This window comes from Lissotriton helveticus, chromosome 2_1, assembly GCF_964261635.1.
Source record: "Lissotriton helveticus chromosome 2_1, aLisHel1.1, whole genome shotgun sequence".
Lineage (NCBI taxonomy): Eukaryota > Metazoa > Chordata > Amphibia > Caudata > Salamandridae > Lissotriton > Lissotriton helveticus.
This window is the reverse complement of record NC_136059.1, coordinates 235,743,820-235,764,236: the sequence shown is the minus strand read 5'-3', so window position 1 is coordinate 235,764,236 and position 20,417 is coordinate 235,743,820.

Sequence of the window (20,417 nt, the reverse complement as noted above, 5' to 3'; positions counted from 1 at the left end):
TTAAACATATCTCCTGCAAATCCTGAGAAAAATGAGTTTTTCACGCCTGCGTCAAGTAAAAATCTATATGCTAATGCCCTCATTATGCAGTATACCATACCTTAAATTAAATTATAATGCTAGGAGGTCACAGTATAAGTATTAGGCTTCATGAATAGTAAAAAACGAATTTTGTAGCACTTATTTTTATAACCCAATCAGTTTTGATGATTCCACATATTAAGGCTCTGTAATTCCTTGAATCTGACTTCATTTTTTAATTTTTTCTTATTTTCTCTGTGCCACATAGGCCGACGAACAAAGTGGCCTGGCCTCCCCAGGTCATGTACACATTAACCAGATTAAACTGTAAGAAACTAACTTTCATCACCCGAAACTGACCTGCAAAGCCAATTTCCCTGATTGATCTTTATCTGAGATTGCCAATCAATGTTCAAGACATCGTTAACTTTTTAGTTTCCTTGGACTTGCTCTATCTTGTTTCAGCATCTGTTACAGTTTCTTTCTTTTTAAATGTTTCTTCACTACATGGGTTAATTATTACTTAGCAACTGAGCCAAGAAGTTGCTTAGAGAAATGCTTAAAGAAAGGAAAACCCTTAATTGAAATGTCTTCCCATAATACAAAACAATGAACCTTATTTTTGTAACCTTTTTAAAACACTATTCTGAAATGCAAAGGTTCACCTGTGTTTAACTGGGAAAGTCCTGACTGAGGAAACATTCCTGTCTATTCGTGATTGCTTCATGTTGCTTGCTTAGCGGCAGCAACAGCTGTTTCCTAGTGTTGAAAACGTGGGCACGGTGGCTGTCTATTTAAGACTAAAACTAAGACATTTCAAGTTTCAAAATGCGTGTGCAATACAGCAAAATCCAATGTATTCAGATGATGTGTTTGCCTGTTAATATCTAATACAATGTATCTAAGGAAAATGCTGTAAGTTTATTTTTTGCAAAACACACAATTTCGTTTTTGAGGGCTTTTTATTCCTAGTGAATGTGAATTTTAATTTTATCTTTAAAGCATTGTACATGTGCATAATTGCTTACTCTATAAATTAAATAGCAACATATAGCTATTTTAGCATATCACATGGTTCATTTCTGGATTTTTATTTCATTTCTGATTAATATTAATTAACTAACATTTTGCATAACAGACTGAAAACATCAAGAAAAAAACACAGACACACATTGAGCTCATTTCAGACAAACAGAAAGGGGTCAAACACTCAGGACACACAATACGGCGCGCTTTTAGCCATGCATTTCGTGAATAGCGCCAACGCCATTCACTTACAGAAATTGCACTAATGGGAAAACCACATAGACATTTAAACACACATTCAACCCACATATCAATACTCAGGACAGAAATAAAGGGCAGCCCACAGACTGTACTTAAACCAAACCATTTGTAAATACTAGTTGTAAGTCATATTTACAAGAAACGCTTCTCAATTGTGTTCCAAAAGACTGCAAAAACAGCCCAACAGACTGATGTATGTTCAAGAAGCGAAAATACACTCAATTCACTAGCTTTGACTAGCAGAACACCAAAAATCGCTCTGCATATCTTCATTCATAAAATTGCACAGAACAAAGGATCCTTGTATGTATTATGTCCATATTTTAAATCCCTGGGGATACAAAATCACCAAGCAAGAAATATGTTTGTAAATCTAAACCTATTTAGATATTCACTCAAGGGAAGCCTGCTAATTTACTTCACATCACAACATGGTACCTTCCAAAAAAAGCAACACATTCTTCTTATGTGAGCTTTCAAACAGGCATGCCCAAAAATATTGCAAAATATACAATATTATAATCAAAATAGTGCTTAATGTACTTTTCGTACGTGCACCGTTCAACTAAACCAAATAGAGAAAATTCTCCTCATTACCTGTCTACACAAATTGCAATTGGCATATACAAACCTATACAAATCCAAAAGTTGGCCAACACAAATTCCAAAGTTCCAAAGCTACAGGCCCAAATTTGCTAAGATTAGGCATCTTATAGCTCACTAATCTAGCTTCAAACTTCAAGGGGTTATCTCTACCAATACACTCGCAAATATACGAGCCCCTCTGCTTTGGTAATTTGCAATAACCAAATCAAAAACCAAGAAACCAAACCCCTTGGCTTTGGTAATTGCAATAACCAAATCAAAACCAAGAAACCGAACAAAGTCGTGGGAGCGACCCACTTGTTCTTCTTATTTTTACTAGTCAAAAGGTTATCCAAATTCTAACTGTCGAGTTCTACGTGACCTAACGGTCTTTTTTAGAATACTCACGCCAAAAAGGTTCTCAGTCAGGAGTGACATCATGTAGAGGATCAAAATCAGGAAGAGCAGAAATACAGTGGGCTGCAGAGACGAAGAATCTCCAGAATACCTGTGCACAGAGTACCTTCTTAGTAGAATCCTGTCTTGTCCTCCTCAGTAGCTTTCTGTCTCCTGACAAGATCACTCCCACAGAAAGTCACTTCTCTGATGAAGCCCGCGTTGGCCGCGCCATCTGAAGAACTGAAATCTTCATTCTCAGGGGTCTCACTAATACAAAAGAACTTGGCACAGAAGCTGAAATATTAAAAGACATCTTTATTAAACTTAATAAGTGAGACTACGTCACACAGGAGCCTTTAGCACCTAAAATAGGCAGTCTAAAGATTACAGAACACAGAGGTCTTTTATATGCTTAAGATTTACAAACTCAGCATAAAAGAAAGGAGCAGTCCTAGCTTCTGCAAGCATATAAAATACCTAATATGGACATACAAGATCTGTAAAATATTAGCCAATAGAAAAACATCATGTAACCAGAATGTCCCCCTTACGTCGTGTTTCTGCCCAACCCATAAGTCAATCAATTACAGCACTTATAAGTCAATCAGTAATGGCAGAACATGTCTGTATGCAGTTAGGCCAGCTAGTGTCTGAGATTGCTTTCAAAGCAAGGACAGAGGGGGGTTTTCTACACGTTGCAGTCCAAAGGGCAGAAACACTTCATGAATAGAGCAGTCTGTGTAAAGGCAACACAAATTGAAGACAAATGTAAGATGGAGTCAAAATTAAAGAACCTCAGTTGGGATTGAAGGCCACACTGAACAATCTTGAGGTCCATGCGGGGGTGGAAAAAGTACATTATTGGAACAAATTAGGCACTGGGAAACCGTTACAATGTAAGGAATGCCAGCCTGCAAGCCACAGCATTTTTGGTTATTTAAAATAAGATAGCTACCATTAGTAAGCAGTGTGAACGTGGGAACAATGGCGGGTATTGGTTTACCCTTTAAAACACATGCGAGATTTGGAGCTGAAAGATTACATGCTCTGTGCAACTGTATGTTTTTACAGACCATGAAATGTCCCACAGTGGATTCACAATCCTCCCCTGTTAGGTAAACCTCTGTGTTATCCCTCAAACATCGATAAGTGAAAGGCAAAAACCACAGTTCATGTAAAAAAGCACTTCCAAGGGGTTCAAAACGGCCCACAGGGTAATGCTTCATACAGGATGTAAACTGAAACAGAGAGAAAGGTAAACCTATAACCTCATGGATTAACCAAACAGCAGAATCCGATTCCGCTACCGAAAAAGGCAAAGGGTCTATATTTTCAATGTGCAAAAGAGTTTAAGTGGCATCCTTCAAGGACTTCAATTGCTGTTTGTCTGTCAAATTAAAAGGAGAAAATAAAGTGGTTGCATTAAAAAAATCCCATGGCACTTTTCTATCAAAAACTTATATGGACGGCCCAGAACAAGGACGAGATGAATGATCATGTCCAGAAACTTTAGAGAATTGCTTCAATGATAGAACAGTGGAATCGCCGATGGAACAGTGGGTAAATTTTACCCGGAAGCTGGTGAAACCTCAAGCCAAAATACGGTTAAACAGGAGGAACCAAAACAAGCAAGGAGATGAAATGAAAACATATATAAATCTTCCGTTTACAATAACTAAATTAAAAAGAACTCGTAATAGGTTAAGAAGACAAATCACTAATTCCACCGATAATGATGAAATACTGAGTAAATTAAAATCGTTAGACCAAAACTTAAAGAAACTAATTTGGAATGAAAAAAATGAAGCAAAACAAGTATTTTGGTCAAAATTACTCTATGCAAGCAATAAAACAAACGCAAGAGAATTCTGGAAAATCATAAATGGTCTAGTACGACCGAACAAATTGGTGGTATCATCAACTCTAACTGAGCAAGAATGGGTCACGTTCCTTGAAAAACATCTAAATAAAAAAAGGAAAAATTAAAACAAACGATGAAAGACAGCCAACAAATAAATTAGAGTATGAGATTGAAGAACAAATTGACATATCAAAAATTCAACTAACAAAATTAATTCGGAAGCAAAAAGATGGGGCACCATGACCAAATGGAATTCCGTTTGCTCTCTATAAAGAAAATCCAGATTTATTGTCAGGATATCTCGTAAAAGTATTCATAGTAATAATACAGACAGGTGCTATTCCCGAATCATGGCGAGGGTCGTTAATCTCGCCAATCTTCAAAAATGGAAACTGGGCTCTTCCTGAAAATTATAGGCTTATCACTCTACAAGACTCAGACGCTAAGCTGATTGCAGGGATTTTGCTTACGAAGTTACATGAATGGGCAATAGAAAAAAAGGTACTGCCACCAAACCAGACTGGCTTTATTAAAGGATTGGGAACGATGACAAACATCTTAGCATTATCTCTACTAATCGAAAAGTCAATTAGAGCCAAACAGCCACTGTATTTATGTTTTGTAGACTTTAAATCTGCCTTTGATTGTATTCAAGGAAACCTACTATGGAAGAAGCTCCAGCAAAAAAAATATTCCAACGGAACTACTAAAACTGATTCAACTCCTTTACACTAAAACCTGGGTTAGAGTGAGGATGGGGGATGGCCAAACATTATCAAAAGAAATCCCTACAACTGAAGGACTCAAGTCTTGGCCCCCCTCCTTTTTAATTTGTTTCTGACAGATTTAACAGTGGTCCTGGGCGAGATAAATGCACATCCGCCAAAACTAGCTGGCAAACACATTTCTAATCTATTATATGCAGATGATGCCATCCTTTTAACCCCTTCCATGCTGGCCCGTTTCCGCCGCTGTGCGGTAAACAAACGAACAGGGCGGGGCCGTGACGAACCCCAGCCGTCATCAGCACACGAGCACCATGGAGCGTGATGGCTGGGGTTCGTCACCAGCATGGAAGGGGTTAAGCCAAACTAAAGTTGGACTACAACGTCTAATTAACCGAACAACCATATACGCAAAGGAAAATGGAATGGTGATAAATGAAACCAAAACTAAAATCATGGTGGTCACCAAGAAAATAAATCTGAGATATAAAAGCAAATGGTATATGGCGAACACCCAACTAGAACAAGTTGAAGTATATAGGTATCTGGGTGTATTATTTGACGAAAAGGGAAATTATTATCCACAAAAAATGGACATACAAAGGAAGGCAAATGCTTTGACGGCAGCATTTAGGATCCTACAGAAATCCCTTGGTAACCTCACATATCGTCCCCTCTTGAAGATTATAGCGGCAAAATTGCTTCCGACTATTACATATGGCAGCGAAGCGCTACTTGGGAAAGATTCGGAAATAATAAATACCGCTCTATCCAAAACATTTAAATCTCTTTTCTACCTCCCAAACAATGCCTCACCTGCACAAATTAGATTAGAATTTGGACTAAATACCCAAGTCTATGCAAGAAAGGGGCAATTCATCAAAACATGGAATGGGATAAAAAACGACCATGATAACCAGCTATCACAACTATTATGGCAAGAGATAAATAACAATGTAAAGTCACCTGCATGGAATTATCTTAAAAAAGCGATAGAAGAGTTTGCTGTAATGCCAATCTGGAGCAACACAATTAGTAAGGCATCATTTAAAAAAATAATCAACCGAACAACAAATTAACTGTCACTTGTAAATGATAAAGATATGATGGCAAAAAGAAAACACGCATGGACAATAATAAATGGATATACAAAAAAGAAGGTACAAAAATATTTAGAAATACCCTGGTCGGAAAAAAATAAGCAAGTACTTGATAAAGCGAGATTTGGAATACTCCCGGGACTAAGTCATCTGCCCCCGTGGAAAAAAATGGAGAGTTGCACACTATGTAGATTGTGTAAAAATGGAGAAGAGAACATTGTCCACCTGCTATGTATTTGTCCTGGTCTCCAGATCGAAAGAAAAACTTTACTTAAACAACCTTTTAATATACGAGGACTAAGGACATGTAGGCACGCACTGATAAGGTGTCTACACTCTAATGATATACGTATAAACGCTGCCTTCGTAAGGTTTTTACTGATAGCTAAAACAAAATTGGGAGACTACGTTATAAAATTAACAGGCTTATTGAGATGTAATGAAGTTTATGGTGTAATTGTTTTTAACGGTTTTATTATTATAGTATATGTTTTGTATTGGTAATATTGTAAGATTTTAAATAATCAAACAATAAAGAATACACAGTAATGTACCATGGCATTTTTCCCATTTTCAATGTTTGCAAAGTCCATGCAAATTGCATCACTGAACGCAATTGGTTTTGACCATGATATAACAGAGACACATCTTCTTGCACGATGTCAATGACAGAGGAAACAATATTATCTAATACATAAATACGAGAAGACAGTGCATTAATGCTGTTGTCATAGATGAACTCTCTCTCGACAACAATAATGTCCTCGTCAAAGGAGAATAATGTGTTCCCCCATTTGGCATCAGGAGGAAACTATTAGCTTTAGCTCATGAAGGCCATCTTGGTCAGACCCTCACACAACATCGTCTCAAGGGTCATTTCTGGTGGCCTGGCCTAGATGCTCATGTAGTGGGGTGGGTAGAAAATTGCACTAAATGTAAGGAAGGCAAAAAACTGCTTAAGGTGGGTAGCACGTCCAACAATGTCCACATCCAAAACCCAGGCTTACCCTGGCACACCATTTGTCTTGACTTTATTGGCCCTATGGGGAGCTGCACGAGAAAGACAGATTTGGCATTGTAGTAGTAGATGTTTTTTCCAAGTGGTTGGGTGTCGAATTTTCTAATGATGTCACTACTGAAAGTACCATTACATTCTTAGGAAAGTTATTTACAGATGCAGGCCTTCTTGAACAATTGAGGAGTCTCTCACCACTGCACCTCCCTTTATAATCCCCAAGGTAACGGCTTATGCGAAATTGCCAACAAAGTGGTTAAAGGGATCATACAAATGGCCTCTGCCAATGGGTCAGTGGTACGCAAAATGGTCAATGAAAGGCTCTGGGCCTATCGTACCACTCCCCTCATTGATGGTTAATCATCTCCTTTCGAACTCATGAGGGGCAGAACCCCGGGCTCGAAGCTTGTCCCTTCTTGAATGAAACAGTTAGTCACCTTCCAATCGGGACCGCCCATCCTACCAGAAGCTACAGCTTTTATCTGTCATTTTAAAGTGGGTAACAAAGTCAAGATCAAGAGTGTTAGGGTAGGCAGAGGCCTTTCAAAATTCAAAGTTCCTTTTATTGTTAAAAAAGTTCTGGATCATTATGTTATACTTAGCAATGGAGAGTGTTGGAATTTCAGGCATGTTGCTTTATACAAAAGAAATGTTGAGAAATCAAAACAGTGTAAACCAACCACTTCTCTGAGTAATAGTGGCTTTTGTTTTAGCTCAGAATTCTGAGGAAGTCTCTCCCTCCGCGTAGCTCTGTGTGGCTCTTGGTGGGGGCGACTCACTTATATCCGAACATGCTTTTTCTGATGCTTCAAGGAAGTCACTCTCATGCACTCAGGTGCCGTAGACCACCTGGCTATCTTACAGACTTTGTTTGCTAAGTTTCCTTTTCTTCGTTTTTTTCTCTAGATTTTCTCATTTGTCATTGGAAGGGAAGAAGATGTGTAGTATATGTTATTAGGTTACTAGGTTACTGTTCTAGTCTTTAATGGAATGTCCATCACTTGTTATGTTTTTCCTACGAATGTTCCACATTCCTATTCTATGTTGGTACTCAATTGGGGTTCCATTCCAAGGTAGTTACTCGTGAGTCTCTGCCTGGAAGAGTCCGCTCTTGTACCTCTCTCATTGCTTTCAATAAAGAACGTTACGTTTACCTGCTGTGTTTGCCATTCATGCGTCCATCACAATATGCCTGCATCTCAATATTTTTTCTTAATATTGTGTCCGAACACCAGGATGCGTCCTGGCACCAGCCTTGTTCAATATCTTTATTAATTATTAATTATTTTGCTGATGGGCTGGTTTGTGGGGGCCAGAAATCGCCAATTTTGCTCTTCGATGATGACTCTGTCACATACAGAACTACCTATGCACAATCTCTTGAATGCTTATGGAAATTACTACAATAATAAGAATGTGTGGATTAATTCCGGAAAAACAAAATATATGACAGTAAAGGGCAGCTCCAAATTTAGGAATTTCTTTAAAATCTATGATACTCTGTTGGACTACCTGGATCTATGTGATTACTTGGGAATCAGGGTCAACTCCAAGTGGATCTTGTCATCTCAGCTACTTAAAGATGACGTGACATTGAGTGAATCCGCAGGAGGTGTGCTCAGCTCTGACATAAGCAGGGCGAACTGACTGATTGGCCCAGCCTTCGGAGAGTACAAAGCACAAGCACTTGCGGCACGCCTATAGGGTTTTTCTTTGTTACTTACTTTTGCTTGTCCCTGGGAACCCTATGGATGGTTTAAGACATTAATTGGGTGTTAAAGCAGTTGAGTAGTCTGCAGGGTTATGTCCCACCCAATATTGCATAGGAATCTGGACAAAACCAGAGCTGAAATCTTATCTGGACATCATGCGAGAGATATGGTTGCAAGCTAAAAAAGTGAAACTACCCTGACTAACATTTTGCTAACCAGCGGATGTTCTGACTGCTGGCTTGAGCCAGAAAAAATTATGAAGGATGGCGGAAAGACCATAAAGGAAAGGTTATGGCAATATATGTCTATTAATATGTCAGGATGGAAGATAGATCAGCTCGAGATAATGGAGCCCTATCCTATCTTTGAAACATCCCTGGACAAGCTGTATCCCCCTTTCAAACGATGATTGTATTCAACCTCAGGCTTGGTACTATGCCTGTGAAGCAATACACTAGCTCATGGAAAAAGAGTGAAAGCAGTCAATCTGCCTGTTGAAGTGACTTTGGAGGCCTAGCCTGCAATGCACCTTATGTTAATTTGTACTTTTACATTAAAAGCTCGAAGAGAATATCTCCAACCATTTTTTATTGCATATGCAATAAGCAACTGCAAGGATGCTTTGACATTGTGTATGTGCACTGATTGTGACTAGTCTTTTCATATATATATGATGCTTGGAGTGTAACTAGACAATTTCACTAATGCTGTTGCTTAAGGAATTTGTTCTTATTTATTAATTTTGCCAGCACATATTGTTGATTGGCCTACAGTCACCTATAATTGATGCGAGATGCTGAGGGGATATTAGGCTTGTGCAAACTTGTTTGAATGATTTTTAAAAATAATTCTGATAATCCAATTAGATGTTTGCTTGACTAGGGGCCTGAATATGAATTTGGCTGTCTTAGGACTGGTAATGCATTGTTGTTGGATTCACCGCACCCAACGGTCCACATACCGTGTTATGAGTTAGGTGGTTTGCTGAATGATAGACTGCTGGATCACCGCTGACACCACCAGCCATTTGCTCTCCGCCTTGACGGCGGTCAGGGAAGATCAGCTGTCCGAAATACAAGTTGGCTTTCTGACAAGCCGACCATGGTGGTTAGACTGCATGCTTCGAGTCAGTGTAATCAAAGCGTTTGATGTGAATACTCACCCATTTCCATTTCCTCCCTTCATTCACTGATTTAGATATGTTCCTCAGGGCTCCCCCTCACCCCGACAAAAACAACTCTGTTGGTGCCGAAATCAGGTTAAGTCCTTTTTGTACTATTTACCCATGGACTGAACTGGGCACATATGGTTCACACTCCAGCAATGTTAAAATACTAGCAGTAGGTATTTTTTCACAAGTGTCAATCAATCAATCAGGGATTTGTGAAGCTCGCTACTCACCCAAGAGGGTCTTAAGGCGCTGGGAAGGGTGGAAGGGGCTTCGGCACAGCTACGTCTCATCCGAAGAGCCAGGTCTTAATGCTCATCCTGAAAGCTTGCAGTGTGGTGGATCGTCTAATGCTGAGAGGGTGTTTGTTCCAGGTCTTGGCTGCGGTGTAGGAGAAGGGTCGTCCCCCTGCTCTGGCTCTCCAGATGCAAGGTATTTCGGCCAGGGTCAGGTCGGCAGATTGAAAGTTTCTCTTGGGTGACTAGAAGGAGATTCTTTTGTTGCGGTATTGGGGTCCGATGTTGTGGAGGGATTTTTAGGCGTCTGTGAGGAGCTTGAAGGTCACTCTCTATTCGACAGGGAGCCAGTGGAGTTCTAGTAGGTGTTGGTTGATGTGGTGTTGTCATAGGATGACGATTACAAGTCTAGCTTTTTTCTTTTTTTACACTAAGGTTTAAATAGTGCGAACTTGACCTGAAGGTATTGGGTCTCAGAGCGCTTTACACAAGCACCAGTTACGTTACATGAGGACAAATTTATTTTTGTCTTTGCACGGGGAGATTAAGTGATTTACCCAGAATTACAGGATGTTGCGTGTCGTTGCCTGGTTCCCAAGATTTGAGGTCAACCACCCTAGCCATTAGGCCAACTCCTCTCCCCAGGCTGCACCATTCTGGATATTCTAGAATTTGAGGAGTAGAGATTTGTTTGTTTCGGCATAGAGGGGGTTCCCATAGTCCCGTCTGCTGGTTATGAGTGTGTGGGTGAGAATCTTTGTGGATTCGAAGGGATCGATTTTAGTGTCTTGTGGAAGATGCAGAGGGTGTTGAAGCACATTGAAGAAAGTGTTATGCATATGTGTATGTTGCAGTCAAAAAATAACACCTGCAGCGACACATATTAATGACTAGACACTGCCATCAGATACACTGCCGCCAGCCCATTGGCAACATCGTAATGCAGTGGGTGGGACACCGCTGCTGCAGCAGTCTTCTTGGGATGGCAGCGGCCAGTTAATCAGACCGCCAAACTCACCATCAGGCCCTAGGTGTATTTAACACTTATTCATGGATATTAAGGTTTTGGAGTAGGTTGATTGCTATGCCAAGCATGTTTTGTATTGTTAGGGCCACTCAGCGGTGCACTCTAATAGTGAACCAGCCTGTTGGTAGGCAATAAAATAATTTATGTGGCCAGCAATTGATGTTTTTCTGGTGAGATGTAATAATGTGTTCCTCCAACAGCCAATGTTCTAGATCTGGCCAGGCACTAGCACTCTCATATGAATAGGGTCTTTTGAAAAGTATTTTTAGTAGTAATTTAACCTGATCTGGTGATCTGTAATTATTTATGATGTTTTACAACTCCTGTCACTTTGATCAGCCGCAAAACATTTTTAAATTATTAGTATTTTTAAAGTCAGCTGTTCTCTAAATATCATTGTCGTATTAGAAATGTTATTGTTTTAATTTGGAGTGTGTTATAAAAGCCTTAGAAGTTATGTATATTTTGATGTACATATTGTATGGCCAGTCTAATGTAGGCTGACAATATAAATAGATAACTAAATAAAACTATGGACATCCTCACTTTCTGACTGGTTTAACAAAGTGATGATACTGGCTGAATATGAAACAATCATACATACTTACTGAACAAACCACAATCTTTAATCTGGTCTTGGACACTTTGTAAACCAAGGAGACATAAAGCTTGGAACAAGAAAGTCAACATTATACTGTTAGAATACTCCTAGCTACACAGCTATATGGGCATCCCGCAGAGGAGGGTACAATATAATGAGAGGCCCCACAGCGTTCACACCAAACTCTGAAACCAGTAACCCTAAAAAACGTGTCCATTCCCATGTAATCACCTGGTCATGACACATTCAATATTGGTTTCAAATTGCACATACATTAGTAGGTAATAATGGATAAAGAAGGATAAGCTGGCAATTACAGTTACAAGGGTTTACTACACTACTAGAGTTAATATCCTGGATTGAACCAATGAATTTGAGTTACAGTTCTATATATCTAATTGCGGGAATATAATAATACTCAAAATGATGTTATGTATATGTTATGTTATGTATATGTAACTTCAGTTCTACTATATTGGTGAGTGAAGTCCTTGGCTTGTTCACGTTTGTCTAGCCAGAGAGTAAATGAGACTTAAACACTCATCACTTTCCATTGCAGGAAGGGGATCGAAAGTCTTGCTCATGTTTGCCAAGTTAACATTGGCAAGCCACACGCAAACAAAAACAGGCAGTTGACAGAGTTTTGCTGGAACTCCTCATTCTACGCAGAATGAGGACTGCGGAAAACTCAGCAAACTCTTCCGGCAGAGCAGAGTTTATCATCCACTCCTAGGAGTGCCAATTGCTAGGCTCACTGTCCTTTCCCTCATTAAAAGAGCTCTTCTGCCTGTCATTTTCCATTTTGGAAAATCCAATCTGACAGACTTGGCAAGGATGACCTGTAAGCCCATACATACATTATTGGAGTTGTTTGAGTACTAAAGCATGTCAATGATTTTTTACTTTCTTGCACAAAAACTTTTTTTTAATGGTATAGAGGTAAAAACAGTCCAGCTGGTTAAACTAGGTGGATGTACCTAATCAGACAGCATTGGGTGTCTAATATGTGAACGTTCAGTGGAGCCGGTGCAGCTGCATTGAATATCTAAACCAAGTCAAAGTAGCTTTTAGCTGGTGCTCAATGAATGCTTATTAGATGTAGGAGAATCCATCCCCCACTCGACGCCTACCTGTCTTGAAAATTTCAACAGGTTTATCCAGTTTACATAGAGCAGGATTGTCTTGCCCATGAAGAATGGATACAATAAATCCAGTTAATATCAGGCTAACTGTAAGGATATCTTCACAAGCTAGGTGCCAGCATGCAATCAGTTCAACTGTGACTCCTTTCAGTGGCTCACAAATGTACACTATTAAAATATATTTCAGCTACAAGCACAAACAGGTTTAGGAGCTAGACTCTACAGGCTTCTCATAGAAGATCGGGAATCTAGTATCCATGTGCTTCAGAGAAGAAGGGAATTCCACAGTCCTAGATGAAGTAATTGAATAAAACAATTCAGTAGATTTAAAGAAAAATATATCATATTCAATCCACTGAAAAATTCAAGGAATTCTCTTTCTTCAAGTAAATCTTGCATTCTTCATTTTACCGCTGACGACTTGATGGGTCTAGGATTGGTTCTTAGAATAGCCAAGCTAGCATATCACAGTTTCCTACTATTTCATGGCCCATCAGCTTTATCAGTCATGCTTTGTAGCTTTTCCTGAAAAATCAAAATGGTAGCTCAGAAGACAAGATGTGGGAAGGGGTATAAGAAGTTCTTTTGAAAGTGAGGCTAGAGCAAATTTCCCAAAAGTGTAGAATACAAATTATTTTACATCTATTAAATAATCCTCTATTATGGAAAAAGCCTTTGAATAAGTGAAACTGGCAGGCCCATATTGATTTCCTAAATAGATTGCCTCCAAGCCAAGAGGAGTGACTAAACCGTACAAGTAAACAGATTTTGATAAATAAATTATTAACTTCATTCCTTTGTGAATGGTACCCACTAAGCAAGGACACATATTTAAGCAAAAAACAATGCCATGTATGCCTGTTATATGGCCAACAAAGAGCAGGTGAAACATTGGGACTTGCTTTATAATCATATTACATAAGACAGAAGTTGTTAAACATAGGTTGCCCTGTACTTAACAAAGGGAAAGACTTTACGAGTTTTTTTCCACGTTGTAAAGTTATCACGCATATTTTAGCACACATGTTTTTACTACGGGTATGTGTTTACAAAGCATGCCTTTACAACTCATTTAAGGTTAGTGGGGGGGGGGGTGGGAGGTCTCCTCCCACAAATACATTGATTTTTATATTTATAAAAATGTGTGGTAATGGTATACATTGCAAAATCATAAGGTTAGTTTAAAAATGCTAGGTGAAAAATGCGTCCTTAAGGCATGCAATGCATTTCCCTGCTTTGTGCCGTCGTACAAACCTCAAAAACAACAGTTGATGGATAGAATGCAGAACAATGTCATACATTCACCCCAGTACAGAGATCTGGGCCTAAATCCATCGTTTGTTTGCTCACCACATCACCCCAGTTCAGAACAGTCCAGCCCGAACTGCTAAGTCATGTCTCCCCTGGACCGGAATCAAGCATCCTAGGACTGGTTACTGGCTATCAGCTGTCTTCAGCCAGGATAGCTTGACTTCAGTGGTGTGGAGAGCACGGGTAATCACGTCTGAGCATACCCGTCCCACTTGGGGTGACAAATGCAAAAACAACAGCTGATGGACAGAATGCAGAACAATGTCATACATTCACCCCAGTACAGAGATCTGGGCTTAAATCCATCTTTCTTTGCTCACCACACCACCACAGTTCAGACATGGCCATATGCAAATCAGCCTTGACCCTGTGCCTCCTGGGAACAGTCCAGCCCGAACTGCCAAGCCATGTCTTCCCTGGACCGGAATCAAGCATCCTAGGACCGGTTTTCTTGCTATCAGCCTTCTTCAGCCAGGATAGCTTGACTCCAGAGGTGTGGAGAGCACAGGACTCACGTCTGAACATACCCGTCCCACTCGGGTGACAAATGAAAAAACAACAGTTGATGGACAGAATGCAGAACAATGTCATACACTCACCCCAGTACAGAGATCTGGGCAAAACTCAACAAACTACTTACAGTTTGTCTTTGTTAGTATTTGATACCCCTAATGTTATATTAATGGCCTGATATCAAGTCATGTTAGTCCATGTCAATAGGGTCCAGACAAGATGAGAATGGAAACGGTGACCCATTCACAAAGGCATTTGAGAGTATGTAAAGCAGTACTCTTTTTAAATCCTCTTGCTTGCCTTTTTGAATTCCCCAAATAAGAAATATTCATGGAGTATCGAAGTACAATGAGTAGAAATGGAAAGCATTGTGCTTTTTATACTTTTACTAACTGGAATTTATGAGAATTGTGGCTGATTCACAAGGGCAAATATGAGTATGTAAAGGAATGCACCTGTAGCATCAGTGGTTAATTTGTAAAAGGATAAGTGCCGGGGCTCACGTCTTCTACTAACCATCACACTCTTACAAGTGTGACAATTCATACTATTCCAGGCCCCCAAAGCAATACGAATCGCTTGGGAGGCAAATATTAGTCATTGTAAATGTAAATTTAACTAATAAACGGCTGTTTTTATGCGCATACGTAAATTAGCCAGACAGCGCTACCATGTGATAGACTGTCATAAGCCCTGGTGCTGGCAATTAGATGTCAGCGCTGAGTATCAGAAACCACCGGCTCAAATTAAGTACTGCTTCCCATACTCAAAAATGCTTTCCTGAAGCAGCCTCACCAGTTTCAACAGAGCATACAAATTCCGGCTAAATCCATCACTAAGCGCTATATTTTATGGTGAAATGACTCAAGTTGTGCTGCAAGGAGGAATTTAAAAAAGCACAGTGAACAACTTGTGTTCTGTTGTTCCTTTGTATTTACTGCTAATTTATAGCACAAATGGCGCTATTCACATTATCGTTTTACTGCGAATGGCACGGAATTATTCAAAAGGAAGTAATCTTGGTAATTTTTCATAACAAATGTAAAACAAAATTCTTGAAATAACGCAAAATATGGCAGCGTAATTCAAATTGCTCTCATACTACTTGGGCTGCAGCCTCAGACTGCAGCACAGGTCAAATATCCAAAAAGAGAATAAAAAAAATGAAAAAAACAAGGGGGGCGGTTTAAATTTCTTACAACTCGACCTTCACTTTTTAGGAACGTTGAAGAGGCTGCAAATTGACGTCCAGATATCAGTATCAAGAGATCAGGAGTATTTGTATTTATAACAAATGCCACTGTACTCCTTCAGAATGTTTGCGAAATGACAGTTAATCATACATTTTTGTTAACTGTCCCACTCTGTTTCACAATATAGAGACCGTATGATATACTTGTCCCTTTCTATCCTTCATGTGTTTCACAAGATTAGCGCGTCTTTTATTATTCCTTTTCACAAGTTTTCATATCTATATGTTTCATATGAGTAAAACTACACTTTACAGAGATTCCCACAAATCTCTCTCTGAAATATTTATTGTAAATGCTCCAAAATAACCATGGAAGCCAGTTTGATCCGGATGTGCCGCTCATTTCCTCTTATTATTGTGTATTACGCTCTTCTTTCAACTTGCTTCAGCTCTGATATTCATTTTTACAGGTTCTTGTGCTAAGTGCATACCATTATCACCTCTGGGTAAAATTTCTTTAGGGCTTTCTAAAATATAACACCTCCTAGCAGTTGCTTGAAGTCCATGTGCTGTTATAATTGGCTTTTGACTTCCTGGATATGTTCGCCCTGCCTCCTCCGCCATACTCCCTACCTGACCTATTTAGCACTAACACCCCTGTAGCATCAGCCCTGGGCTCAGAGGCCAGCCTTTTCATTATATCTCCTCATCCTCTGTCTCCATGACTAGCCTATTATTTTCACTTCTCTTGACAATAATTTTAACTAAGATGCTATATTGCCAAAGAAGTAGCATGCGCCAGCATAATTTTGCTATCCTATTCCTACGTTAAAATTAATTCTGCAAATGGTAAGACAATGATTTTTACCAGCCCGTGTTCAAAATGAATATTTCCTACAATATTTGTGCTTTAAAAATATCTCTTTACTTTTCAGGATTGATGGTAATGGTATTTAGCACAGTTTTTCTTGTTTTCCTACTGCTTTATCTTACTAGTACATCATTAACATTATATGATCTGAATTGCTTTAAAGGGAAAGGGTGCTAAAAATAGGCTAGCCTGCACTGGCTGGATCAGTTTATAAGGTCGAAGTGACACCCTGCATGCACAACACGGTCAATCAGTCCCCTATCATTATTCCTTCCATGTGACATTCATGCTAAGCAGATGAATATGAAGCAAGAAGAAAATTAAAAGCAAGTGAGCCCAACCGCCCTAGAAGAGATATCTTTTCGCTTCCATCCAAGCATCTAGCCATTCATCCTTTCACACTTCCGTTCACGTGCTCGATATTCACCATTTCACCTTTCCATTCTGTCATCCATTCATTCTTCCATCTGTCATTCACTTTCCTCATTCTATCCACCCATCCATCCATCATTTCACCCACTCATCTATCCATCCCTTTACTCTGCAATCCTTTCACCTGCCCATCCACATGTCCATTCACTCACTCATCAATCCATTCCTTTACTCTGCCATCCTTTCACCTGTCCATCCAACTCATCAGAAATCCTTTTACTCTGGCAATCTTTTCACCTGTCTATCCTCCTACCCGTTCGCTCACCCATCTGTCTACCAATCCCTTCACCCACTCATCCAACATCAATTCATCCCTTTACTCTGCCATCCTTTCAACTGCCCATCCACCTATCGATTCACTCATCCTTTCATCCACTCATCCATCTAGCCACTCATACACCCACCCACCCATTCAACTACCCACTCATTCATCCACTCAGTCATCCATCCGTCCTTCCATCCAATATTTCTTCCTTTCTTTTCCTTTTCTGTTTCCCATCTTTCATTCTTCCTTGTTGCTGCTTGCTCTTCCATTGAAGCTATATTCCTTTATAGCGTTTATTACGAGATTTTATCTGCCGAGACTCAGACAGAAAAGGTAATAAAGTACCCTGCCCCATCTCTATTTGCTAAAGTGGGGGGTTCACGACGCTCCTGATAGGAGCTACAAATGGTTGGAGGATTGTGTAAGTAAATAGTGAGTGTAATGTTGGAATGCTTTTTGAAATAACTACTCAAAACTGAGGGGCATATTATCAACAAACTGCGATAAAAATCGTAGAGCGCGCTTAGCGTGTGTTTTTCCATCGCCAGCTATCGCTGGATTTCATCGTCGAGTTAGCGTGTTATTAATAACGCTTATCTCAAGGCGATAAGAAATCCAGCGATAGACTGCGATAATCCTCATTAGTGTGTGAAATCCAGTGATGATTTCCCAGTGCTAATGTACAGCTTGCTAATAGGCAGGTATACACTCAGCTTGACAATCCACCTCCCATTGTCACGATGGCTACGTCAGGTTTTAAACATGCCTTAAATAACAGCGATAATGGCGGTTAGTGAGACTTTTATTATCGCTTCGCTGGTCCAAGGCCGCATTGGAAATAGAGGGAAGTTGTGTTTGCGACTGTCTGCATGTTGTTTTAGTGAGGATCGCCTACTTTGCATCTCATTAGCAATGTATATTGCTAAGATGCGTAGTGTTAGAAATTCGGCTGCTAACATGCGCTAATGTATGTTAGCCCCGCCTTTTTAATAGGGCGATTACGCCTCTTTAGTGGCAAAAAGTGCCGCTAAAGCGGCGATACTGCCCTTGATAATATGCCCCGATACTATTTTTGAGACATAAATTGGAAGGATGGTTTGTGAATTGCAGTTCTCCGTATGGTGGAATGGTCAGTGGTACTGGGCAATATAAATGAACAATATTGCACATCCAAGGAGGGTGGGTATACAGCTAGATGAATGCCAAGAACTCCTATGTCGGCTTGGGCTGTCAGTATGGTAGTGACATGGAGCAGTCAATAGAATGTTCAACTAGTGGTGTTTTTTTCTCGAACTAGGACATCATTTAAACACTGTCAAAATAGTATAATACAATAGGATTTGCATTGCTGAGCACTTCTTGAGCTGTGGAGAAAGTACATGTTGCTATCTTAATTACTATAGAGTTTCTTGGTGTGTGGCTTCGGCAAGTTACACAATATGGTTCAGTATCTATTTCTTCGAAGAGAAATATCCGCTTTTGGCCCAGAAAAGGGAGGAAAACTCAATGGTTTTGACTGTAAAAGATTTTGAGCTATTCTGTATTAATGGCTAGTGATAGATGTGACCCTTTGACACAGTGGGCCATAATGTCTTAAGCTAGAAGAAGGGTGGTGTCGATAATATAGGTTTCCAGTAGTTTTCAAAGTTCGTAAAGTTCAACCACAATATCGACAAAAGGCACAGAGTAACTCTTAATGCACCACAGTCTCTTTGGGAGTTACACAGGGATTCTCATTATCACCAGTACTTTTCAACATGTATGTCTGCCTCCTATCCAATTTGAGGACAAAGATCTATCCCATGCAAATGATATACAGTTGATTTATCAATCTAAATGTTTAATTACTGAGCATTCTGTATAGACACTGAAAATATCCTGGTGGCTCAACATCTGTTGAAGGAGCCCAATTCCCTACATTTAAATGTCAGTAAAACAAAGTTCTTGATCCTGAGCAGGAAAAAGGAGCACTGGGATGACCCCCGCTGGCCTACTACCACGAGAGAGGCTCCCATATTTCTTTGGGAATTAAAAAAACCCATGGTGCCATTGATGACCAAGAGCATAGCACAACTCAGTCTATGATACAAACAGTTGGCAGCAAAAATTAAACATTTTGCAAAGTTTTTCTAATATTAAGTGAGACAGATTCAGCTCAGAGTTGCAGAGAGTTCCAACATGTCGGCAGCAGACAAAGAAAAGTCCCTGTCCCCACAGGTAGCTATTTGAGATATGGGGACAGTTAGCAAAAGTCCTTGGAGCAGCAAAGGACATGATTTAGTACATAACATGAGAAATTCTTAGGGAAGATGTGAAGTGTCTTTTAAGAAATTGATCAGTACCATGGCTTTAAAAATACTTCATACCAAATACATAGTCAATGGAGCTGCTTCAGTATGAGAGACATGCATGATGAAAGAAGGGGGGGCTTAAGCATTCTTCACCAATTGTAATTGGTGCAGGAGATTTTCAGATATAGCTAAGTAGTTGGAATTGACATTGTGCAGGCGGGACTGCACCAGGGCATTAATATTCATGCAGCTGTGCTCAGTAATAAACTGACATATCTATCAAGACAGTCTTTAGTAGCCAGAAACATGATTTTGATGACCTGCCTATCTGAATAGCTTGCTGTCAATGTGAGCACCTAGATTGTGAAATGAGACTGCTGAAGAACCTACAACTGGGGGCCAGTTAAGACAATCAATGACAGAGGCCTCAGTAGAGGTTAGAAGGCGCTTACATTTGGATGGGTTAAGTTTAATAAAGTTAGTGGTAATCCACCAGGAACCGTATGACAAACCATCTAACACTGAAGACGGGACAGTATCTGAATTGCTTTGTGGAGTTATCAGACGATAAATCAGTTTGGTCCTGTCTGCATAAAAAGAAAACTGTGCTACAATGCAATGAATTAGCCAGGGGGGGGGGGGCATATACATTTTAACAAGAGA